Below are 27,386 nucleotides of genomic sequence, written 5' to 3'. Positions count from 1 at the left end.
GCCAAAACGGCTGAAGCAAATGTGTAGATTTGCTCTCTTGTCGTTGCACCTAAACAGGTTTTAAGGTCTGATAAATGGAAGAAAACAAACATTGTAAGAAATGCCATAAAATGGATCATTTGGAGAGGAAGATTAGGGCTGCAAACAGGATCTTTGTGCTCTTTTCAAAAACATGTTCCCCCTCCTCGCCGGTGGTGGCGCTGCAGTACAGGAGGACACAGTGTGCAACCTCTGAAGAAGACACTGAACGCGACTTCCTTCTTTGAGAAATGTTCAACCAAAATCAATCAACAACATAACCCAAATGCACAGAGGTTAGTGGAATGTTTAAAATGTCTCTAGATGATAAATTGTACTATATTTTAAATTTTTACTGAATGAAAGACTTGCATATGTTAAAAAAAAAGGTTTTGGTTGAAGACATAGAATAAATAATTTAAAAAAATGTCTCATTGGTCCAGGAGGGCTTTTGAAAAGGTGGAAGTGCATGTGAAGAAGAAAAGGCCTTTTTAAAATTACAAAAAGTTTTAGTGGTTCAATCAAAAATCTAAATGAAAGTGTGAAAAGAAATTAAAATTGTAGGCCATGGAAAGACAGGCTTTTAACCTCAAAGGCGTTTTTTTGTTGTTGTTTTTTTTAATAAATTGTGATTGAAATTCTAGTAGAGAATGAAAAAAAATCACTCTGAATAATTAAAAAAACGCCTGTCATTTAAAAAAAAGTTCATCCTGTTTTAACAATAAAGCATCAAAAAAGTGCTGCTGGCCCACATCTGCCTTTTAAAACTGTGAAAGCCACAAGGTTTGCCTCAAACTTTGTTCAAAATTGTGAAATGACTTTCTGTTATAAAGTCACTTTAGCCTCAGTTTTGTAGGATGGCGGTTATTATCACACAACTATACTCTGTTAGCAGGCCAGTCAATGAAATCTGGTTCTCTCCTGAACCGAAGTTGTCAAAAGGAGTTCATGCTTTTAACTTGGCTATGAGACGGACTTTGTTACAAAACCCAATTTACTGCAAAACATATGTCATAACTTGCACTAATATACCTGCAGTAGATAATATGTTGAATTTTCCTTGTAGACATTGAGAAAATGTTTGCATTTCTGTTTTAAATTCAAGGAGTTAAATCATGTTCTACGGTTTTGTTTTAAAAGGTGTTTTTTTAAATGTAAAATCAACTTTTTTGAGCTTTATATTGTGTTATAATTCCCTAATCCAAAATATACATAGAGTTTTGCTTTGATTCTTTCATGCATGTCTGAGAAATCCTCAAAAATCTCCCATGGCAACCATTCTGGGTGCCTAAATGCTTGCTCCCACAAAGCTCCGCCTATTTCCACGAAGCTCCTCCTCGGCGCTGCAGTCTCCAGCCGAGCTTCTGCCTCCCAGTTTACCCACAGCTCCTTCAGACTAGCGGCAGCAGCAATTAGCAAACACCTGTTGGAACTGCTAGTTTGCTGAACAGTTATAAACAGCATCACGGAGGAGCATTGTTGTGGCGACATAAGGTGTACCAGAAGCAGTGGGAGCTTCTTAAAGAGACAGGGGCCAATTTCAATTCAGCAATTTATTATTTTTGACATATACAATATTTTTATGACATTACATAGTTACTTGACTGTGCTACAAAATGGAACTATGTGGCCAGAAAATACATAATTTACCGCCTTTAAGTTGTTGTGTCAATAAAATGAAACCCTGACACTTAACTAGTTGTCATTCCATCTAAACCTCAAACTGGTTTGTGTTTATGGAGCAAAATTGGGGTCAAATGGTTTGTTACAAAATAAAAATAGAAAACTTGAACTGAAAAAAAAAATTGAAGCTGAAAAAATAATTTCAAATTGAAAATTAACCTATTGAAACGAGATTTGAAACAATTTTTCAGATTCAAGATATTTATTTATTTTTTCTCCCCTCCAGGGGGTCTTTTGTGGGCTCTAGTGTCCCTTATATGAAAGTAGGCTGACAGGAAAGTGGGGAAGACATACGGCAAATATCGCCGGGTCCGGGAATCGAACCCACGACGGCCGTGTCGAGGATTCAAGGCCTCCAAACGTGGGTTGCGCTATCCCCCACGCCACCACAGCGCGCCCAATTCACGATATTTTTTAGTTTGAGATTATTTTTTTCTCACAACCTCTATGGCCCCAATTTAGCTCCCTACTGGCCCCCGTGAGCCCTTAAAGAATTAACTAACGACAAGTCCCGGAACTTTAAATACCATTGAACCCAGCGCTGACTCACAGATAAGAAATGCTTAAGAATAAACATCTTAAGTGAATTCGAGCCATTTTTTCAAATCTCATACTTGAGATTTTTTTCTGAAAACGCTATTTGTTTTCTTCAGGCGCTTCATTTCAAAGGGTTCCAAAGTTATTTCAGCCAGACATGCGTCTCTCCTTAAAGTTCTGCCTGCACACACAAGATGTGAGGCTTATTAAATGATGAACATGTAGCCCACTGTAACTGGATCTAAAAAATTTAAAAGGACGATGGAAATACAGCCGCAGAAGTAGCTCAACTATAGCTACAAGTGCTTCCATCTACAGAAAGAACCGATCTAACCATCCGTGTCTCTCTCTCTCTCTAATCTGCTCCTCTATTGTGCTCTCCGAGGATCGCTCTCATGTTTTCGCAACTTGCCCATTAGAGTGTACATCTAGCCGCTGCCACATTAAAATCCCTTCAAGCCAACACTTGTGGGCGCAGATAAAGATCCTCTCTCCTTTTTTCTTTTTTACCGAATAGTTTGATCCATCCCAGAAAGCGCACGCTACATTAATATTCCCCCACAGATCAGAGGCAAAAAGAGCGTCGGACCCATGTGCTGTGCTGACTGTGTGTGTCATGTGCGCATCATCTGGAGAGCGGAATGGAGACAGAAGGACGGGATGAGGCAGGGACGCTCAAATATGGCAAAAAGCGAATCAATTTTTCATCCGCCAGTAGCCGCGTTCGGCACAACCCTCCTCTGGGGGGACGGGGTGGGGGAGCAGCCGGCTCTGATTTCTGCAAGAGTCCACAAAGAGTCGTTGGCGTTACAAGTTTTCAAGGCATTGAAATGTGAAAAAGCACAAAAAACCCCCATAAGAGGTTGGGATGGCTGGATTTGGTGGCCAAGTAAGCCGAGGGAACGACTCAGGGACTTTGGGTTGTGTTTGTTGTACTTGGCGTCTCGTGGAGGGCTGATGCTCCTGGCAGACGTCCCTCACACGGTGTCGGACAAAAATAAAAACAAAAACAAACAAAAAAACAACACACACAAAAACAGGATGCTTATCCCTGGAGAAACTCCCCAATCCTCTGTGCCAATTTGGATCCTGCTAGATGCATGATGGGAAATAAAACCATTCCCTCCCTCCTTTTTCACTTCCCCTCTGAATACGACTCTGACCTGAATACAGATTCATATGAATAGCCATTGCCTTGTAGATGACAGCTTTTTGACTATTCATTACCCCCTTCTCTCTCTTTCTTTCACACACATATAATATACACTATTGCCCCAACGAAGGTGAGATTTGGGCCGTGAAGACTACAGCATCATGCTCTGACATTTGAACCGAAGAAGAAGAACGAGGAAAAGCGTGAAGAGAGAGAGAGAGAGAGAGAAAATAAGCAAACATGACTGCGCTGTTGAGCGCTGCAGCCCCAGATTCACAATCACACTGGGAATCACAACACGTTTAAATAATTCAGGGTGAGTAGAAGAGAGACATTTTTGCAGTTAGCAAAGAGGCCGAGTAAAATCACAGGGAGAATAAAAATCCGACGGCAACAACAACGTCTCCCAGTTTGAGTCATTTTGCTGAAGTATTCACACCCCTACAACTTTTTCACACTCTGTCACATTTTGCCACCGGCTCCCAGGTGTTTTATCGAGTTTCCATACACCATAGGGCGACGCAGACCAGAGGATGTTGTCGAAGTAGCAGTCGGCCTGTTACGATAACGAAATATTGCTGGACGATAAATTGTTCCGATAATTATCGTGATAAACGATAATACTGTCGTTTTGAGAGCCTTTTCAAGTAGCATGTTGATAATGGTATAATAGTGCAAGTTCGCCGTCTCAAAGACTAATAAACGTTAGTTTTGTAGAGAGTACTAAACACTGCAGGAAGATATTTTAAACATCCAAAATAAAGCAACCAAAAGCAATAAATAAAACGGAAATAATTTCCATTCTGATGATTAATATTTTGGAAGGGCAATTTTGTTTTCAGACATCATAATCCATTTTATTTGTGGTTTTTATCGAGCTCATTTTAACTTATGTTGTGATTAACTGATTAGTTGCTTATTGCGACAGGCTTAAAAGGCAGCAAAACATGATGCCTGCTTTTGCGACGTCTAAAAAAGATGTGCAGTTAGATTCGATTTGCAGCAATTATAGCCTTTTTTTTGCAGATTATTCTCTGTAAAATGTCAGTGAGATTGGCTGGACAGCATCTGTGAACAGCAATTTTTCACTCTGTGAAAAAGGGCCAGATCTGTGACGAATCTGTAAATAGTTGTTCGGAATGACTATGGAACTCCCAGCAGCTACTCCAATTAAAGCTGCAAAAAAAATTCTATTTTTTTTTTTTTTTACATATTTGTTGAAACTGTCACCATGTTGAGACAATATGGTATGAGAGAGATAATCTGTGAAAATAAATGACCTTTTTGGCCCTCTCCCAGTGGTAACTAGAATCAACCAATCACAGGCAGAAGGCGGGTTATAGTGCTGTCAATCACTCGCTCTCCCTTTTGCTCTCGTCTAGGCTGCAGCTTCTTCCTAATAGAAGTCACGAATGCTAAGGTTAGTCAGCATAGCCTCTGATGACGGTGGATAAACGGTCTTTGTGTAACGGTAAGTTGTTTCTCCGGCATTTAGCAACTCAGACCAGAGGTTGATTGACAGCACTAAGGCCCTCCTCCTGCCTCTAATTGGTTGTTTTTGGTTGAGAGCGGTGCGTTTCTTCAGAAAGCAAGAGTAGCTCAGGAAGGAGGTGAGGGACATCAATCTTTTCACAGGTTATCTGTCTAATGTTATTCTGTTGCAGCATGGTGACGGTTTTAACTATATGTAGAAAGAAAAAGACATATGTATTTTTTGGAAAAGTTACATACTGCAGCTTTAATACTTTGGTATATCAGAATGAAAGGGTGTAAATACAAACGCACCTCACCCTTTTTTTGACGTGTCATCAGTTTTGAAATTTATTTCACATCAAAACGGTTTTCCCCCCACAATATACTTTTCCTTGCGCTTCATAATCATGTGCTGCTTTTTGTTTTTGTCTGTCAGATAAAAGTTAAGAAAAAAAAGGTTAAGAGGTGTGAATACCTTTTTTCTGTATGCCTTTAAATATTCTCTAGATTTTTCATAAAGAAACTGTCTTAGCATAATTTATGATTTCTCAAGAGACCGAGTTAAAGATCTGATTCATGATGCTTCCATTTTTGTCAACTTAGAAACAAGGGAATCCTTAAATTAGCCATGCAAATTAAAAATAAAACATTTTTACACTGAAAGTGTGTAATTAGATGCTTGCTGTGGGTGTTGGACTCCGCCTGTAGGTCAAGGCACATCTCAGGTACTAAGCTAAATGGGAGTACAATTATCTTGGTTCACTTTTCCAATTTGTCAAAGCACCTGCACAGCTTCTCCGGCAACAACTCTACCTCTTCTTCTATTTTTTAAGGCAGGAAGGTAGATTCTAATTTGCTCCCAGATAATTCAATCCAATTTGGATGTTCTACTTCACCTGACCCGGGCTAGTAAGCCAAGTCCTATTATGTCCCAAGTTTCCCACCACTTGCAAAAGCAAAAAAAAAAAAGACAATTATTTGAAGCTCTTGTGATTTTTGCCACTCTAGATAACAGTGGCAAAAAATCCCTCCAGTTTACATTAATTATTCATTTTGGAGGCTGTGCACACAGAAGGAAAGAGGAAGTGCTGTGGCGAGATTGAATCATTTCTGTTGACACTGTGTCGGGTTAAGTAACGCCACGGAGCATGTCCATTATTTTGTCTTTTTTTTTAAATGCCGACGCTACGTCCCCAAATTCCTCTGTCTGCCGTTTTGAAACGCAGTTGGCTTTTTATGCTTTCGAATTCAGAATAATAATAATAATAATTTTTTAAAAAACTACAGAGATGGGCCTCGGCCAATCAGACAGAGGCACTGACTCAGAGAGAAACCTCTTACCCTGTTGCTACCGTCTTCTGAATGCGCTTGTTTGTTGTTTTGACTGCAGATAAGCTGCAGCTCTGCGAGTCTTTAGAGTCCGGCAGAGGCTGAGCGCGCCGGGTCCTTGGGGTCACAGGACTGGCTCTGAGAGGTCACGGCCTCTGTGTTCCGACACGGTCTTTAGAGGATGCAGCTTTCCTCCAATTTACACGCAAATGCGGACACGCAAACACACCCCCAACACGTCTCTTATCAGTCTTAAAGCGAAGAGGGTAAGAGCGCACACAGCGGGATGGAGACGTACCGAGCAGCGAGTTGTGTCAATCCGGCACAGATGCTGCAGTCTTGCTGGTTGTTGAGGCAGGAGGAATTTTGAAGAACAATCCTGTCATATATCATTTAGTCTGATCTTATAAAATAGTTAAAAGACAAAGTCGATTTCGAAATGATTCCTTTTATTTGTCTCAGTTGTTGCATGTTTAGAGCACTCGTCTTACGTCCACCTGGATGCACTGAATTGAACTTGTAGAACAATTTTTGGGTCAACTTTTGAAAAGGTTGGAGGTGTATGAATACTCCCTGAAGGGATAAAAAAGCTCCATCCTCAATGCCTCTCTCGCTCTCATACCATTTTGCGCCAACCTCCCCGCTCTTTAGCTTGGCACTTAAATACCTGCAGAGACACAGGTGCCACATTCCGCCACACCTTTCAGGTCACATTGTGTCATAACGCAAACCCGCATGGTGACGCACAAGGTACGGCGCCATGTCAGCCTCCTCGCCACCGTTCGCAGTCTGCCGCCCACCAGCACGTTTTCTATGTAAAGCAAAATAACACACTTAAGTGAAACGATTGCCTCTGTAAGTTGCTGCGAACTGACATCAACAACAACCAGGAGGGGAAAAAAAGCACTTATCTAAAAAGATGTGTGCTTACCGCTTAAATGGAGCATTTTCCACAGCATAACAGAACTTTGTACGATAAGCTGTTTTGTTTCCGCCCCCCACATACATGATAAGATCACATTCATCAGGAGGCTACGTGGGCCATGATGAGTAGATGAGTAATTCATGGCGAGTTGAGAACTGCAGCATTGTAGCTCTATAGAAGTGCTTGCACCTGTCAGTGGGAGGCTGGAGAGGCCTCATGCATGCACGGGATCGAACAACAATAGTCGGCGTGCATATGTGTGCCGGTGCTCACGCGTGCACACCTGCGGCCGGATCGCCCCTGGTTACGCCCACGCCGGCCCCCGAAAGCTATTCTAAATCCACCGGATAATCGTGCCGACATCTCCCAGTTTCATAACTGGGAGGAAACTCCATCCAGAGGTGAGACGGAGTAAATCTCATCTGAAATAAATGCGGACAGCAAGCGTGAGTTGTGCGGTGGTGGTGGGGGTCTTCACACCATCCTCCACCCGTTTGCAAACAAGGCGAGAGATTTGAAAATGAGAATTGAATTGAAATGTTGTTCTGAAGTGGACGCTGACGGCTTTCTCCGTGAGCACAACAACAAAAGCATTATTTTCACATTCGTACGACATAAGCGGCGTATTGATATCCGTCCTCCAAAACAATATGCAGTTTTACTAGAAGGGTTTACTCTAGAAACTGTGTTCGATTGTAACTATCAAGCTGTTCCGAACCTCTCCCATTCGGCTCCAGTGCTCACCCTCAATAGGAATGCAACTTCTGAGTGCTAATAATGAAAATAGATGATCTGTTGACTTAAATTTTCTGATCTTCAGTTTGAATGGCCTTTGCTTTGCTTGTTTGGATCCCCGTTAGCCATTGCCGTAACAACGGCTGCTCTTCCTGGGATCCACATCAAACATCGGAAACTCAAACAAATCCCACCACTTTGTGACACTGTACATAACTATTGACATTAAAACAAAGTACAACACTTTTCAGTGTGGAAGTTGCTAAAGAAGGAAGACCCTAAGTTTGTTTTTTTTGCAGCAATCCTGTGGTGTTTAAAAGATGAAGCAAAATAAAAAATGTTTTATTTTTAATTTGCATGGCTAATTTAAGGATTCCCTTGTTTTGTTTGCATTTGTCTCGAGCTGTACCGTTTCCCTGCCCATCCCACTGCATGCTGATTTTCATGTTTATTATTATGAAAGTCAGTAACAGGAGTGTCCTCCTAATACAAGTCTTAAGAAATATGCATGTATTTCTCCTTTATGTCCGCGTAGCGATAATACAAACCTCTCCCAACACAAAGACGTTTCTTTTCTCATCCTTGCAGCCTAGATTTTTTATTAATCATCGTGCGCCCTTTCAGTGACATTGACTACCATGTTGTTTGTTGTATGTCACTGACACAGTGACTCACACATAGACTCAGAGCAGTAGAAGAGGGAGTAAATATATTTTGATTGAGTAGAAAATTACAGAAGGATCACTCAGGAGTTTTTGACAACCTAAAACAAGAGGAGACCTAATCTGTCTTCCCATCATCAGTCATCACCGCCGTCCTTTTTGTCTCGAGTGACATGAATATATCTCAAGGATATTACTACAAAGCAGGCTGCATGTTTCTAGACCTTGAGCATGCAGTAAATGGGAGCATACATATCCTGCCTATAGTGGGTCTTTGAATCTGTACTGTTTGTCTTGCAGCTCGGAAACTTCCAAAGCAAAACTGCCAATAAAACGCCTAATTATGCTGTAACAGACATACGCCATGACAGATGACCAATAACAGATGAACAGATGAGCTGAACTAACAATTGGTTCAGTTCTAATTTTGTCAGATTTCTTCGAGGATGTCTAAGGGTGCATTCACACCAGTCTTGTCTAGTCCACTTCAACTGAAATCTAGTTTGTTTGCCTTGAAATTCTGGTTTGTTTGGGAAGATGTATATGCCCAATATACACACCAAAACGTACAGACCAAAGAAACAAACTCTGGTGCAGTTCCAATATGTGAACATGTGAAGGCCAAGCCAACTGGACACAGCTCCAAAAGCAGGGAGTGTAGCACAGGGCATTCTGGGTAAATTCAACCAAACTTAGAAATTCTACAACCACTAACATCTGACGGCACTCCATTTTTGTGTAGAAGGAAGTTGTGTCTTCGTCAGAGATTTTCATGTTGTTTCCATCAGTGGTTCTTCAGTGTTATCTCCGTCTAAGATATTTTAGTGTTATGGATTAGTGAATATTAATATATGTTTCTTATTTATTTCGTTCAAACATTTACAGTAGTAGTGGTTATGTTGGGCTTTTATCGTTTTTAAAAATGCAGAGAAAACGGCAGAGGAGCAGCAAGGCACTTCAGTAGCAACATGAAAGCTAATGCAGAAAAACGTTTTATTTTATTGTTTTGAGCAGTCTGCCTCTATTGGAAAGTGTTGGCAACGCTTTGGAAGCATTTTATACACGGTAGGAATATTTCCAATGCATCAAATTTACAGAGATGACTGCTTCAGCTAGCCATTTCAACAATGCTAGCATTGCTAACGTTAGCGAACGTCTCTTTTCCTGAGCTGTTGTTAAATCTCTAAACCTTTCTCACACTTTAATAGTTTTTCATCTGACTAATAAATGAACAAAAACATTACATGAGCCCTGCGAGGCTCATTGTGTATTTATCCAGCTCAGCAATATAAACACAACTGAGCTTAGGTGAAGAAAGTGAACAGCTGCTGTGTCGTATGTGTGCTTATGCACAACAACACCAATAGTAAAGTAGAAGAGTTCTGAAATGGTAGAATACATGCTGTTACTTGAAATATTTTGAACATTGAATAAGCTTGCATTAAGTATTTTCAGCCACACAAAATCATTTATCTGTACTTCGAAATTAAGTTTGAAAGCAAGTACTTCAAATCAACTTTTGGTTCCGGTCCAAGACAATATAGTAAAAAAACTTTAGAGTTTTTAAAAACGACTGGGAAAGTGCCACACTCTTTTGCTCCACATGTATCCTATTTAAATTGGTCCACATCTCAGACCTGAGTCCTCCTTTAATTTTGAAGATAGATAGCCTGACAGGCCAGAGTGTCAATTATAATAAAAAGAAATACAGGTGGAGCCGAAACGGCAGAGCGCTTCTGTCACTTTCTCATGAACGCCCCTTACACCGATCCAAAAGAGTATTGCCACATAAAACATGTCCAAGCGTGCCACGGGAACAAAGTTCTCTGGTTATAATTTGCTATCATGAAGACTGAGATTGGGTGGCTATAAAACCCCTTTGTCTGGGAAGCGGCTCCAGAGGACGCTGCGTGCCGAGCTGCCTAACTCAGAGCGATTGTTAACCTCCCTATCCATCACGGGAGGGAGAAGCCCTGACACAGAGAACCTGCTTCTTCCATTAGAGCCCTGACAGAGCCTAATTCCTGTCCTTGCATTCGCTCCGGCTTTCCGTGATCGTGTATCTCTCGGATACAACAATGGAGTCTTCGGCCTTTCTCTGTGCCAGTGAGTGTAAGTAGCTGTCTCTTCTGCAGTGGCAATTTTAATTTTTTTTTTCTTCTTTTTTTTTGGAATCCCCTTGATGCTTTCGTCTTTGAGGAATGAAGGAAGCTCACGCTGGTAATGGTGTAAATTAGCAGACAAACACACTGGGGGGAAAGAGGAAGGTGGAAAAAAAATAAAAAATACCACCTCCTATTGTGGGCCTAAACACATGAGAACACTTCTGGTAATAAAGACTTGTAAATGAGCTTTATACACAGTGTGCTGTCTTTTCTGGGCTGTTGTTTTGCTCCTTTGAATAATTGACAAGGCCGTACTTGTGGAGACGGGGACAAATCTGGCCGAGTTAAATGTCTCAGCCTGACAAATTTTTGGGTACCGAACGCCATCAATCCCTGCTGCATGGAATTGTTGCCACTGTGGCAGTTCATAAATCTTATGCAAGCCCGGTTCGGTGATAAAACGCGCCCGCGTTGCAACAGCAAACTGTGTTTATTGTTTCGTCGGAGAGCCGGCGCCAGATGACATCTACTATATTTACCCCCTCTATATTGCGTTCTGTTTCTCAAACACACTTTCACATCAAGTGGGGGTCTCTGCGTCGGGGACTGGGGACGTATTAAGCGTGAACGCTGAGGGCAATCTGGAGGCTCTTCCTGGCCATCTGGGGAATAAAGACACTTGTAGTTTAAGTAAGAGTTGGAGCTGTCAGAGGTGCACACATGGCCTTGACAGTGATCTTATACTGGGGGTGTTGGGGCAGATCCGTGGCGGTGTTCCCTGTCAGACTGTGGCATCTCTGTGTTCCCAAGCCTCCCGTGGGAATTGAGCAGTGTGTGATTGAGGCTTTGACTAGGAGCTGCATCTGTGAGACACAGCATACATGGTAGTGACTATCTATTAGTTTGACTCTTTGTTTTTTTTGCCTCGCTCCTTGTCCCTTTTTTTGACTGCAGGCGAGGCAGGATAGAGCTCTTTCTCCTTCAAGGTCCCTTGCCAACCATGCCAGATGGACGGAAACCTTAGAAGGGAAAAAAAAAAGAGCTTCAAGCTTCCTCCTTTTTTCCCCGTCACCAATAAAGTTTTAAAAAAGAGAAGAAGCCTGATGTTCATACAAAGCAGCCTTTCCCTAAACCCGCTGGATTCATTCCCCTTGGATTTTTGTCACATTTTCCCATGGCAGAACCACAAACGTTAAAAAAAATGTCATCAGGATTTTTATGTGAAAGGTTAAAACAATGCTCGTAATGCAGATGTGAGCAAATCTTTGTCTACATTCTGTTTATGTCAGGGGGAAACTATTTCACAATTGCGGCGTTTCCAGTGAATAAGGAACGAAATTAAAATCACATGCGAATAAGCTCGTTCACGTCCCATCGTCTTCCTGCTGCTTCCTGTCGTCGTCTTCGTCTTTTCCGCCAGCTTTACGGTGTGAACGCGTTTTCTTTCTCAGTGTAATTTTTTTTCCCTCCCCCATGACGGTCAAGAAATAAGATGGCCTGAGAGAGGAGATTTGTGTCAAACAGGAACACGACTTTATAACCTGAGGGAGCAGATAAAAGGCGTTTGTTAGGATGCACAAAAGAAACCTCACTAACTCAAGGTGGTTTGAATTTAAAACGAGCCTCTGTCGATTTCACCAGTTCTCCACACTGTTTCAGTTCCTTCATCTTTTAAGCACAGCACTCTCAGTGCAACCTCTTGCCAGAGAATGAAAAGGCCCTGCAACATCAATTAGGGCGGCTGGAGATGCAATGCAGCCCAAAAAAAAAAGGGGGGGGGGGGGGAAAGATATTTTAAACGTGCGCTATTTGTCAAAATCTACTTTATTTGAAAGCAGCATGAGCTCTGAGAATAGTGGAATAATTAAAAGCTTATCGCTCCCACACAAAACAGCACCTTGGTTGCCTATTGTAAGTTTGATGGCCAGTATTTTTTTATGATGCAAGGTCTTAATGACTTGAATGGTTTTCACGAGCGAGAGCCAAGGCTGACGAACGATGTTTGAAAGAAAATACCTCTTTCGAAAAGAAAAAAAAAGTCAAGGACTTCAGTCTCGTTCAAGTCCCTGAAATGCACAAAGAAGGGAGAGTGTGAGAGGTCCCCGTTCGTGCTCCAGAAATAGATTTCAATTTGATGAAGGTGGCTGCGAAACACAGCTGGATACTTTGCGCTCAGATTTAGGAAGATATGGAAGAAAAGAAAAAAAAGAGGGAGAGTAAATTAAAACTCCTAATTCCTTCTCGTTCTCGTCCCCTTTATGTGAGTTTTACAAGGTCAAAACATGGTCGAATTGGTGTAAGTGACGAAAATTATTACCATTCTGAGACAATTGTCATGGATTTGCATATAAAAAGATTGGTGATGTGGAAGACCTTGGCCTATATTCTGTAATTACTAAACCTCCATCCGTCTCTCTTTCTCTCTCTCTCTCTTTCTCTCTGAGTTCTGCCTTTTATTTATTCATTACGCTCTTCTTTTTTGGATTCTATAGAAAATCCTCCTGCTGTTCTCAAACCGTCGCATAATACAAGGCTGTTTCTTTAGATGTACAATGCATGAAAACGTTGGCGATTTTTTTACCGCATTCATACGAATTCAATTTGAATTTGTGTGACTCTGTGTGTTGTGCATAACGTCAAAGGGTTCAGTTTTGTTGTGGTTTAATAGCAACTTCCTCAAAATGTTTGCTTTATCTATTACACTCTGTCCTCAACTGACTTTCGTATTGTTTTGTGAGTTGTTTTTTTTTTGTTTTTTTTGGCAAATTCATAGTGTCAAAAAACAGGAAAACAAGGCTACCTTCAGGACGTTATTTATTGAGACAAAAACTAATCAAAATTCTTGTCATGATAAGAAGTTTTTTAAAATAAATGAGAAATGGTACGATTGATTCCCACGGTTGTGTCAGATTTACAGATCCTGACGAAAGTCGTAAGCCGCAACGCGCTGGCCTACGAATAAAGTTGTTTCTTTGTACTTTGTGGTACCGGCGTTTTTACCTTCTCATATTTGCAGTGGTGTTATACATTTCCGTTCTCAGACGATGGATTGACATGCATTCTGTGAGATTGTGAAAGCCTGGAATAGTGTTTTATAACCTCACTTCGAACTACTCTGAAACCTTACTGCTGACGCAGGATTTTACTGGCATTAAGGCACACATAGTTGGACTCTTTATAGCAAATAGAAGATTTCTAAAGGCAGTAGGGCTCGAGGATATGGCTGAACAACGTACCACGATTACATGAGTTGATATCAATCATTACTGATTACCTTTTTCTTTTAAATATCTGAAATACTGCCAAACTGGTGGCGTTACCTTTCCTGTTTTTCCTCAGAGGTTTTGCACGCATTTTCTCCTTTCACTCCATCCCACTGTTTTTTTTTATTTTTTATTTTTAAACAGTTAAGAAGAAGTGTGGCAAAACATGAAACTGCTGCTGCGCAAGTTACTCAACAAGTTGTTGCTAGGTAACCCAAGAGTTAGTAAGTTAGTTGACGCCACCGATCTTAAACATTCCCTCAGACATATTTTCTATTGATATTAATCATGTGTCTATCGCGATACGTGTTGTAATTGCTCAGCTATGGAAAGCAGTTTACTGCATTAGATTTCATCGATTGCTCAGTGAGTAGCTGTCTGAACGTTGTGGGTTCTATTCCGGCTTCACACTTTAACGTGTGGAAGACTCTTCAAGTTGCCTACCGATCTGCCTTGGAGTGGCACCAGAGTAAAAGCGCAAAATACAAATACATTGGACACTTTTCAGATATGTTTGTGTAAAAATATACAAGCTATTTTTCTTCCAATTTACCTAGAATCCCATAAAAATACATTGAAACTGGAGATTATAACGTGGCAAAATGTAAAAAAAAAAAAAGAAAATCGTAGAGAGCACCGTAACGGAACATTCCAGATAAAAACAAGGAATAGGAATAACAAGAAAATTAGTTCGATCACACCAGATGGGCTCAATCATTTACTCTAGTTTTATTTCGACGAACTTTGCCAATGCCACACCACAGAGTCCATAAAGGGAAAAATGAATTCCAGCGGATTGCAGCAAATTGCCAGCGCTCTGACTGTTCCCTAAGAGTCGACCGCAGCGGTGGCAGGAGCCTGGGCAGAGATGGCATTATCCGGAACAAAGTCAGGGCAGATACTACAAGAGGCGAGCTCAGATGTGACTGTGACAGTAGCCTGTCTCATTAAACGCCGGGAATGACGAGGCCAGGTCTGGTGGAGCAGAAAGCGAGGGCAAGATGCACCGCCGGAGAGATGATGGTTTTGTTTCTTTCAGTCATCTCGTTCCCATTAGACTGGTTTGAAAAGTTGCCTCACAGTCCACGCTGGAACAAATAAAATAATAATAATAAATAAATTAAAAGTGTCTTAACAAAAGAAAAAAACATCTGTAAATGTGTAAACTCTGGAGGCCAAATTAGCCGTTGTTTTCACATTAACCACCCCGAGATAAAGAATGTCTGACTGCGGTGTGGATGAAGAGCGGGGATAATCTGAGTAATAATAAGCAATAAATCACTGTAGGAGTCAAGAGACTTTGCCTGTTGGAAATTACCCACCAACCACCTCGCCGTCTGTGCTGCTGATTGTTATAAAGTCTAACTTTGCATAGTTTGAAAATGATGCTACATGGTCTCAGAAACCTGAAATTTAAAAATTAATATGTCTACCTTTCACCTCTATTAGGGGTGTAGAAAAAAAAATCTGTAAAGAATCGCAATACGTAGACATGGGAATTCTTATTCTAAATGCTCAAAAAATGAATGTAGAATATGTCATTGCCGTTCCAATTTGCATATCGCATTACACACCCACTCATATTGTGACATAGTTTCAGCTTCAGCTGATTAACTGGAATAATCGGCAACTAATTTAGTAATTGACTAACTAGAATGTAAAACTCAAAAAAAGGCCATTTGCTGAAAGAACAACATATCTATGCAGTGGTTTGTGAATAATTCTTTGAAAGTATTAAAAAAGAGGATCATTTAATGCTAGCTTTGGACAAAACATTTGGCTCCTTCTTCCTCTTTTAATTTTGCCCGGGATCGACGAGCGGCGTTCTCCGTGAGCGACCTGCAACCGCGTGCTGCTAAAACGAAACAACAAATCGTGTTGACGTCACAGATCACAGAGTTTAATCTCATACAAAGCAATCGACAACAAAGCTGCAGAGGAACAGAGATATGCATTTTCTCATAAAAATAAAAAACACACAAGGGGGAAGACAGACAAACATAGAACACAGACAAAAAACAAAAATTAGCGGCCGCTCTCTCTCTCTTGGCATGCTCCGTGTACGTAATTTTATACCAAATAGGTGTTTCCCTATTTAATTTATGCAGCCAAGGCGTTCCTCGTGCTGACCTATTAGAAACTCCCCTCATTATGGCAAAGGTGTCTGTTTTTTGTCTAGGCAAAAAGGGGGGGGACCACTTCGTCTTGGGCCGTGCCAGGTACGGGGAGAGGAGCCAAAGAGTCTCCTGCTCTATCGGAATGTAAATTTATTGCTCTGTCTTGTCAGCGGGGGAGGAAAAAAGGGCCCTGCCTGCCTGTCTGCCATTCCCAGTTCCCACATGCTCAACAGAAAACCGTTCCAAATAAAAGTGTTGGCTATACCTTTACACATGTCGTGGATTATCTGTATTAAACACTAAAATAATCATTTTTCTTAACAAAAGTCAGGCAGCTAAACTTGCCTAATAATGGTAATTTAAGTTACAAAATTTTAAGCACAAATTTGTTTTTGTTTAAATGAAAACTGAAGGAATTTGATGCAGTATGGAACCTTTACTGGATTGCTTTAACAGTAAATGTTATACACAACGCCCGTACCTCTCGTCAGTCACCTAATTTAAACATTAGGCAGAAAATCGGATTCAGAAACGGAAAAATCAAAATGGAACTGCCAGACACTGAAAGATATGCATATTTATGCTCTATGTCCCTGTAATTCATCCAATTCCTGTTAAAATAATAAAAAGATGAATCAAGGGGCGTCGCGTGGCACGATGGTTACACCGTATGCAAAAATCCAAAGACCTCGACACGAACCATCCTGAGTACTACTCCCGTCCGCGGCTCCTTTCTCTCTGCCCCCTTCCTGTCAGATTACATCCAAATACAGACCAAAACAGTTCCTAAAACAACAAAACAAGTAAATCAAACGGTAAAAGTTCTTAGTTTTGATCAATTTACTGAATATAGGAAAGAAAAACATGCCGATGTAGTATGTAATATTTGACTTGCTGATTGGGCTAATTCTGCCCTCTGGCAGATTGACTGATACCTCTCTACTAAAACCACGTTTTATTTTATTTTATTTTATCTTCTGGCCTTTTACCTTTTTGGATCCATTTGCCACTTCATGTCCTCAATGCCACAAGGGCAGAAGCCCAGGTGCCGGTGTGACTGAACTGCTGCTCTCAGCACACAAAGGCAATGTCGCCTGGGGAGGAAACCTCAAGACTGGTGGGGTAAGGAGGGGGGCGGCTGTCACGGTAACAGGAGAGCACCTGGGATTACTGTCAACAGTCTCCTGGACCGTCTTTGTCGTCCTCTCTGCCTCCCTAAAGAATCCATGGGATTCCAGTTGACATTGACCTTTAAACTCAAATTAGCCACTTAATCACAATTTAATTATTAATATCATAAAAACCAACAGGGCTTCGGTTGTTTGTCTCCTTCACCTCATTATCATCCACTAATGACCCTCCTTGCATCTCATTTCCACAACAAAAGGGGGGAAAAAATGTCATTTGCACAGAAATCAGGTGGATTTTATTCCTTTTTTTTCTCCTTTTTTTGTTGAAACTGCAATAGACGGGTTTTTTTTTTGTCTGTGCCCTTTTTTTGTTGTAATTTTTCACCCCTGTCTTCTATTACAAATCCAAATGTTGCATTTTAGACTCGCCTCGCCGCACTGCATCCACTTCCGAACTCTGACCCCTTGCGACCCGATTGATTGCGAAATGGTTGAAAATGGAACGGTGAAATGGTTCCCAGAAATAAACGCACAACTCGATGCTTGCTACACACACACACACACACGCACACACACACACACACACCCCGCCTCTCACGTGTGTACCTACTAATTATATGCCATCTTCTGTTAGGAGAAATTTGATCAAAAAGTGCCACTGCCTCCCACAGAAACACTCCTGTGTTTTGTGTGCAGAATAAATGGCTTTTGGGGTATCGAGAATCTCCTTCGGCTAAATGAGACATTTTGAATTCACTGACAGAGGCCGAGCTACACTGTCTGGCTGTCTAATAAATGTGACTCAGCTATCCGATGATTGTTTCTCTGTCAATTATCTGAGACTCTGTGTTTTCTAGGACAGATCTCCAGAATACCAATCAGTCACTTTACTTTAGTGCGTTTTTTTTTTTTCCTTCTCCATTCTACTGCATCAAAGCTCCAGCTTTAAAAACAGAAACTAACAAAAAATTTTTTTAAAAACAAGCACGTTTTTTCTTGTCTTTTTTTTTTTACTCCTTTTTTTGGTGCCCATGTTCTTCACCTCCATGCATCTACTTGATGTTTTGATTACCATTTCTAACAGAGGGGTGGAAGGTGCTCTAAGATTTGCACTTCTAAACAAGTGTCAGACGAGAGTAGAAACGTCGACTCTGCGCTCAGACTTTCTATTTTTCAGGCGGCTTAGAAAGATTTAAAGGGATCACTTTGAGGTTTGTATTTTTTTGCTCCCCTCCACATTATCCTCTTCGCTTCTTTTCAAACCTCCTCTCCTCTCGAACTCAGTCGTCGCCCCGCTCTCTCTCCTCTCCCTCTCACATAAAACCCGAGTTAACGCCGGAAAGTACGACGGTGCGGAGCTGACATGGAGTGATGGCACATTCCGAGGCTCTGAGAGGATTAGTCCAGTGATAAAATGAGCAAGGAATCTTTTTTTTTTTTTTTTTTTAAACACAAATCTCTCTTGGCCTTTGTGATGGCTCAAAGTTTACTATAAACAGTAACAGATGGGGCTCTTGTCAATATCAATTTGTGTCAATATTTCGAATTGTTATGTCTTTTGGGAACTAGAGCTGATTAACTGATTAATCACGATTAACCACAATCGTGATAATCAACTAATTGATTAGTCAATTGAATAATCACGATTAATCGATTAATTAGAAAAACCGGCAACTAATTTAGTAATTGATTAATCGCAAACTGGAGTATATAGTCTCAAAAAAAGGCAATTTGATGAAATGCCAACATATTTGGACCAGTAATTAAGCCGAAACTCTACAAATATATACATTTTGAATTTAAATAAAACAAAAAAAATGTAAGTAGGTTCTATCCACAACTCAAATGGCATAGTTTTAGCTTCAGGTGATGAATTGGAATAATCAGCAACTAATTTAGTAGTCGATTGATCTCTAACTGGTATATACAGACTCAAAAAAAAAAAAAAAAAAGACCATTTGCTGAAATAACTGCATATTTTGACCAGTAATTAAGCTAAAAATCTACAAAGAATATGTGCATTTTACATTTAAGATTAAACACACATATCCAGAACTCAAGTGGAATAGTCTTATCTTCAGCTGGTTCAAATTCTGTAATAATAATCATTAAAAAAATCTCCAATGTTTAGCACCTTTTGCTATCCAATTACTAAACTGTCAAGCAACAACAACAACAAAAAAATCCACAGATTTTTGAAGTGATTATTGGTGTGAAGTCGAGCAGAAGAGGCTGAGCTTTTCATGTTGAATCGAAGCATGTTATGTTATGTAATTCTATGTTGTTGTATTTTGGGCAAAAATGTTTATTTCCTTACTTAAAAAAATGAACTGATTTGTTTTATTTGCATTTTTAAAATCTATTTCTAATATCGTACAACAAAAGACTTAAGTGGTTAAATGAAAAATCTGCTGAAAAAGCCCATTTTTAAAATCAGATTAATCGATTAATCGTCTGAATAACTGATTACTAAAACAATCGTTAGTTTCAGCCCAACTGATGACGCCGTCTGACTCCATTTTGGAAACATACATGTCAGCTGCAAAAAACTCGCATACAGATTTTGCTTGGGAGCACTTTGTGTTTATGAGTCACACATTCCTCGTGTGAGAATCTCTTTTTAAAAATCAAGCTTGAGGCTCGCTTATTTTCCAGGGCCACAGGTGTATTTCCTGTGGTGTATTTGCTCTGCTGAAACCTTTAATGACAAACCCTCCAAATACTTGAAAAATATACAAGAAATCTTCTATTCCTGTAGTTAATGCGTCAGTTTTACAGCTGCTTTCGAAACCGTTCTAACCGCCACAAGTTATTATTTTTGCATTGTCCTTAAGCTGCCGAGCCGGAAGGTTAGGGGACACGGTGACTTGTTTTTGTATTGTGTACGTTTAAATAATACGTATATTATGCGAGATCTATTTGCACTAATTGCTAGCCATACATTTGCTGATCTGAATGCACATACTTGCGAACATAAGGCTTTAATAATCTGGAGAGCAATTACAGTTTTCTTTGTTCCCTTGGAGCTACGTTCCATTAAAGTGAGCCCATTAAAAATATTTTAGAGCACACGTGTTTACAAATTCACTATTATCTTGGAAACCTGACACTTGCACATAGCAAACATGTCTACAGGGGTGTGTGCACATATATTGATGGTCCTCCACACTGATTTAGTGAGGGTTTTTTTTTGTTTTTTTTTTTCTTATTTGCATTTCACCTGCCAATCACTGATCAGTGCTGATGATGGGATAATTTTTCAATTCCAATCTCTGTCTGATTGATTTCCAGGTCGCTGTATTAATCTCCTTTTAGCAGTGTTTTCAATTTTGGAGCTTGTGATACTTCTAGTGCTCAATACCACAAAGGAAGAAAGTTATGTGTCATATGTAAAAACCCTTAGGTGCTAAGGGTTTTTATATTAAGTAAATAACTGAATCAGATCAGTAAATTGTGCTCAGTTTTTTCAAAGTTGATCAAAGTGACCAGAAATCTGTAATTGCAAATCTAGAACTTTTTTGGTTTGCTTGTTTAAACATACTCTACTTTAAATGATATTATAATGTTATTCCCACATCAAAAACACACTTGTTATGTCGCTTTTATTCTTTCATGCATGTTTGAGAAATTGTCGAATCTGTCATGGCAACCATTCACCTGTGCGAAACACCTGGGTGGACCTAGCCCCGCCTTCAAGCTCCTCAGAGCTGCAGTTTCCAAGACTCTGCCTCAGAAAGCAATCCTCCCCCTCACCTCCTGCAGACTAGCCATTAGCAATTAGCAAACAGTTGGAGGAAAGGCACATCTGCTGAGCTCATTATACGAGCTACGTCTCAGTGAAACGCTGGTAAAACTGTTGTTAAAGGGTTAATAGAGGAGCCATGTTGTGATGACTTTTTGAAGGCAGAGTTTCAGAAGGATCAGGTGTTTCTTAAAGAGACAGAAGCCCAATTTCAAGGTGTCAAATTACAAAGTCAAATTTATTTTATGTCATATTTGATGGACAGGACTTTTATAACAACTGAATGTAACAGTTTTTTTTGTTGGCTTGTTTTACAATAAAATGGCACTCTGTGCCTGGAAATCACATAATACTCCCCCCTTTAATAGTTGTTTAACTTTTAACAAGCTAAAATACCTTAAATAAATGTCATTTTTTCTTTCTTTCATATGCAACCTATTTGAAAGTTCTGAAACAACAAATGTCTTTGACTCATGAGATATTCAACATTTAAGGATCAATTTAAATGATCTCCTCATGGTAGCATTGAGTCAAAGTTTCTGCAGAATCCAGACTAGAAAGCGCTCTGGCTGCTGAAAGATTTCTTCTTTTTTTTTTTTGCTTTTAGTTTTCTAACGCAACCCAGTTGTCTGTGTTCTCCGGTGAAATTCCTCTTTAAGTAGCATCAAAAGTGGGATATAAGCAGTTTCTGTTTGAAATAGCATCACAATGCAATAATGATGTAAGTGAATAAAAGACGGAGGTGGGTTGATGTCGACGGAGATATTGCTAAGCACGTTTTTTAAGTCTTTGCAAACTGATTTTTTCTTCTTTTTTTTTTGTTTTTTGTTGAGCTGTTCTGGACTGAACAGAAACCTGCCCCTTTGACTGCCAGGTCAATGGAGCTTAGTTTATGGGTCAAAACAGGAAGGGGGGGGGGGACAACAATAACAACAACAAATAACAATCCAAGCAATAAATGCAACTAAATGTTGCTTTTCAGCTCATAAATCAAATGCCTGTCTTTTCAAGTCACTCTGTGCATGTGGTGTGTCTTAGCAAGGGGGGGAAAAAGACTCAGCTGTTAGCCCCTTATACAATAATCCTGAATAACATGTAGCCACAATTACAGCACGACACACCATAGTAAATTCAGTGGACATCTTGTCCTTTCCGTCTGAAAGCTGCTCTGACAGATCATCCCTTGTGCCCAGTCTGTGGCTGACTGGTTTTGAGAAAAAAAAAAAAAGAGAAAAATAGAGAGAAAGAGGGAGCGGGAGACTGTGAAAGAAACGGAGACGGAGCTGACATGTGTGCTTGCACGGCTACATAAATATAGATCTGTACACCCAGATGTAGAATCACTCAAAAGTGCTCAAAGTGACTGAGAGGAAAGACTCGCGTAAGCAGTGCATGTTCAGACAGTTTTATTTCTTTTTTTTTGTCTTTATAGCTCATATCATGATTTAAGGGTGTAAAAAAAATGGTAGTGTTACAAAACCTGCATGTGTACTTCATTAAAAAAATATATATATATATATAGTATATATATATATATATATATAAAAAACAAGAGAGAAGGAGACGCAGCTCGGCGCGGCCTAGGAAGGAAGGTTGCTGCGGCACGACGCTCTCCTCGCATGTGTTTGTGAATGGCGGATCGGTTCACAGCGGCTGCTGCTCATGATGCATCATCCTGGCTCCCCATAAGATGTGTTATTTCAGGTGCAAAAAAAATTCAAATTCACCAGAGAACTTTCTCCGCTGTTCCTGCCAACGCTGACGCGTCCCTGCCTCTCTGTTGTAGACTCAGACTCGTTGGCATACAGAACACATTTTGGCAGAGCGGTGGAAAACCAAGCGCTTTGAATGCGCTGCTTTTGAATTAAGAGATTTATAGTCGTCTTGGATTGCGCGTAGGGGTGGGGAGAAACAACTGATTTACATACAAAAAAACCCCCAAAAAGCCTTGGTCTGAGCAGGGATGAGGCATGCAAATTGGATCCCCACCTGTCTGTTCTCTATTTACTGATCAACGCGCCAGTAAATGTTTGTGTTGCGAGATAATCTCAGCCGATGATCACTTATTATCCTTTCTGTTTCTGGAAAGATTGTGTTGTGCTCGGCTGACTTCTGAAGAGAATGCAGAAAGGGAGTCTCGTTTACTCCCCACCTCTTTCACCCACAACCACCACCGGAAAAAAAAACAACAACAAAAAAAACCCATCTTTAGGATAAAAAAGGTATTGGCAGCATTTGGCTTCTATGCACCACAACTTCCAGAAAACTGCAAAGCAGCTGAAACACTGAGCTACTCTGAATTACCATTCTGTCATAAAGAGTAAAATGTGAGAGACAGTGCGCAGTGAAGCTGTACGTAGCAGGAACTAATCCAGCACTCCTCCTTCCTCACACGTTGCTGCTCACTGCTGGTCAGCTGGCTGACCTGATTGTGTTTCCATGCAGACGAAGTCGCCTGTAAAACGCCACGTAGTTACAGCAGCAGCTTCATTTTGGGTACTATCATAAGATTCCCAGGACTCTCAGAGGATGAAGCAGAGAGCTATCTAGCACTTAGCGGAGAGGAATAAACCACAACGTATAATGATGTAATGCAAGGATTCAAAATCGTTTGGCAGCATAAATTTCAGCTGTACATCACTTCCTCTCATTGACTCACTTTATTGTTTTCTCTCAATCATTTGGCCATTCTTGCCCACATTTTGATGCACGGTGCAAGTGGCGCTCATCCAACAGGAAATGAGTCAGGCTATTTTCTTAAAGGGGTGGTATTGTGTATTTTCCAGGAACATGGTTCATATTTTATAACACAATTAAGTAAATATGTTACCTTAAGTTGCTATGAAAATGCTGCATATGTCAAACATAACGTTTGACATTGTAATTTGTCACCCAGATATTTGGCCGCTGTCTCTTTAAGAAGCTCCTACTCTTTCTGACGCTCCACCTTCAGCATGCAATTTTAACAGTGCTTCTTCTTTATGCCGTTTACAAGTGTTCTTAGGACTGAGCAGTCGTTAGCATAACGAGCTCAGCAGATGAGCAGTTCCACCAGGTGTTTGCTAATTGCTGCTGCCGCTAGTCTGGAGGAGCTGAGAGGGGAAAGTGGGCGGGTATGACACCCACTTTTGCCCACACCAGGCTGGCAAACTGCTTGAAATAAAAACTCAATCAAAACATATTCACATATTTGCATAAAAATATTAAATATTTGATTTTGAACATAGGTTCAGGTCTGCTGTTGAAAATATTTCCAATACATTAAAACTTCTTATAGTCAAGATGTGGAAACCAAAAGGAGCCCCACCCATCACTCCTACTAAGGTAATCCTGCTTTAAAAGTATTTCTGAGAAGCTGCTTCGCAAGTTGTTTATAAATGAAGCCAGTTAGATCATTTTATACGTTGAGATTTTGTATATTTTTGTAATCGCTAATACTGTGAAACTGTGGTATTTTTCATACTTCCATTGCCTCGTATGAAGTTTTGACAAAGCAGCATCATAACCTCTCTGAGATGTCGCTGCTTTAAGCAGTCATCACTAAGGTCTACTTCATCTCAGCTGTTAGAACAACAATAATCAATCTGATGGCAGTGAGGGAAAAAACCCCAACATGTTTTCTCTCGCCCTGCAGGCACTCGGCAAAAACAAACACAATCCAAACAGAAGAGTTTCTGTCACCGGAGACCCTGAATAAATACAAACACTATAGTTCATGGGTACTTTAAGTCGAACTAGGCTGAAGATGTGTCTTTCAGCCTTGCAAAGGTAATTACACCAGTTTACTGTTTTTTTGTTGTTGTTTTTTTAAATTTTGTCGACCGTGAACTTTACTCGATTTTCTTTTGATCGAAGGTGAGAGCTCAGCACAAGGTAGTGCCTGTCTGTGAAGTGAAAGGGAAATGTAGCAAATTCTTAATTTTGTTTTGCAAATGAAAATCCAAAAAGTGTGTCATGAGTGCAGAAAGTGTTCAGGCCCCTTTATGCCTGATACCTACCTACCTACCTACCTACCTACCTACCTACCTACCTACCTACCTACCTACCTACCTACCCATCCATCCATCCATCCATCCATCCATCCATCCATCCATCCATCCATCCATCCATCCATCCATTCATTTATTTTCTTCCATTTATCCAGTGTCGGGTCGCGGTCCTGATACCACTAAGTAAAACCAAATGCCTTCAGATGTCTAATTATTAAAAAAACAGACCACTTGTGATGGTCCCAGAGGGTTTGGCAAAAAAATATTTGAGAACAAACGGCATCATGAAGACCAAAAGACACACCAGACAGATCAGGGACAAAGTTGTGGAGAGACATAAAGCAGGGTTAGGTTATAAAACAATATAACAATCTTTGAATATCTCACAGTTAACCATCAGCACTGATTAATCCATCATCCAAAAATGAAAAGCCTTTGCCGCCACTACATGTTAATCAAGACATTGCTGCCCACCTATACCAACAGGTAAGATTGCCAATGAGTTGCAGAGAAGCAGATCCTAATAACTCTAGAAAAGCTTTAGAGGTCCACAACTCAGATGGAAGAATCTGCTAATAAGCTATAAGCTATTAGTTATGGACTCCACAAGTATGCTCTTTATGGATGAGTGGTTTGAAGAAAGCCATTGCTTCAAGGAAGGGATAAGGAGTTCCATTTGCAGAGTGAAAGCCAGCAAACATGCAAGAGTGAATTCACACCCGCCCTGTTTGGTCCGCTTTAATTCGAACTCTGGTTTGTTTGCCTAGAAAGTCCGGTTCGTTTTGGGAGGTATGTGTAATCAAACTCTGAAGCGGAACAAGAAAAAGCAAACTCTGGTTCGACCTAAAAAGCTCGGTCTCGATTCAGTTGACGTGAACTCCGGCGCGGTTCGAATGCGTACGTGAATGCCAAGTGGAGAAACCGCTCCAAAAGCAGGAAGCGGGCTATATCTCTCAGGGTATTCTGGGTAAATACTTCCAAAACATAAGTGTGAGTCTTGCGCACATATGTTCTCTTGTCTTTTACCAAAAACAAGAGAAATCCTACGACCGCCGATACATTTTTGTTTACATTTTGAGAAGAAGGAAGTTGTGCTCAGTGTCTTCTTCGGAGGTTTTCTCGTTGTTTTCTTCAGTGGTTCTCGGTGCGACGCCACCACAGGCGAGGGGGAGAACAGAATTTTCAGAGTTTGGATCATTTGACACATTGGAGTGTGAAACCAAACCGCACCAGCTGAAAACGCAGCAAATGTTGCAATTCTAGACCCCCAATCGAACCGAGTCTACTGAACGATCAAATGTGAAAACACAATCTGTGGTCTGATTGAGAGCAAAATGTTTTTTGTTTTTTTTTTGGTTATTCAAAGTGCTAAGTGCAGGGGAAAACTGACACATACCCTCTGTGTGGTGAAAAGCGATGGCGGTATCATGCTGTGGAGATGCTTTTTTTTTTTTCCAACAGGGTTCTAGAAAACAGATCAGTCCTGGAGGAAAATCTGTTCAAGGCTGCAAAAATACTTTAAACTGTGATGGACATTCATCTTCCAAACATGTTTATGTATTCGTCCAGACTTGAATCCAATGGAGAACCTGTAGGTAGACTTGAAAATTGCTCTTTGCTTACGCTCTCCATCAAAGGTGACTGAACTTCTGCTATTTTCCAAAGAAGAATTGGCAAAAGTTTCAGCGTCTGACAATACTCAAATTTCTTGCAGCTGTAATGGACTTAGAGAGACTAAACACAATGGTATGCCACACTTTTTGACGTTTTAACTATAGTTAAAACATATAGTTAAAATCTATAGTTAAATCCAGTTAAAAAAAGAAAAAGGATGCATCACGTGCTCCATCACATACAAACATGTTCAGGTTTAGTATTTTTAATGCACTTTAAGAGGCATTTCTGATGGTTTTACTGGTGTATGGAGCTTTAATCTCATATGTATTTAATAAAATAAAATTAAAAAAAAACAAAGCAGCAGGTTACGCTGCAGGTTGAGCATTAGAAAGACCAAACGCAGTGGCTGCTGAAGTGGATTCTTGATATCTCCAGGTTTTCACGCCCGCCCCCTAAGGGTATCAAGAAGAGGCAGCAAAAATGAGAAACAGTTTAATTTCGCTATTATTTCAACCCCCTAATAATTGCGCAGTGGGGGCATGTAGTACTGTAATTCATTCTCATTGGAGCTTTTTTACTCTTCCTACCGTGGAGATAGTTATGCAGCTCATATGGCCAATTAAAGCACAGAATGAAAGAGATACTTCTTTGGACCAAAAAAAAAAAAAAGCTGTCTAGTAAGAGTGGGGTCTCGTGTGAATCTATCCGGGGGATATGGATATTAAAAGTTCTTCTTTTTTTTCATGGGGGGGATCTGCGATTTCCCCCCAGATATAGCAAAAACAGAGAGAGTAGAACACGCTGGCTGAAATAGCTTTGTGACCCGTGCATAACTCATAAACTGCAGTGCGGCATCAGTTGTATTAATATCACACAGTGCATCCCAGTGTATCCTCGCGCAGATGAAT

The 27,386-nt window shown here is 40.4% G+C and overlaps 1 protein-coding gene across 1 annotated transcript in view; it reads right to left on the bottom strand.

Moving 5' to 3' along the window:
• The window catches only part of rtn4rl1 (reticulon 4 receptor like 1), a 190,783-nt gene that overhangs the window by 162,077 nt on the left and 1,320 nt on the right, over window positions 1-27,386 (bottom strand). The gene's annotated exons all lie outside the window — the stretch shown is intronic.

The sequence above is a fragment of the Xiphophorus maculatus genome, chromosome 18 (genome assembly GCF_002775205.1).
Source record: "Xiphophorus maculatus strain JP 163 A chromosome 18, X_maculatus-5.0-male, whole genome shotgun sequence".
Lineage (NCBI taxonomy): Eukaryota > Metazoa > Chordata > Actinopteri > Cyprinodontiformes > Poeciliidae > Xiphophorus > Xiphophorus maculatus.
Note: the sequence above shows the minus strand (reverse complement) of the source record. Positions and strands in the feature narration are given on the sequence as shown.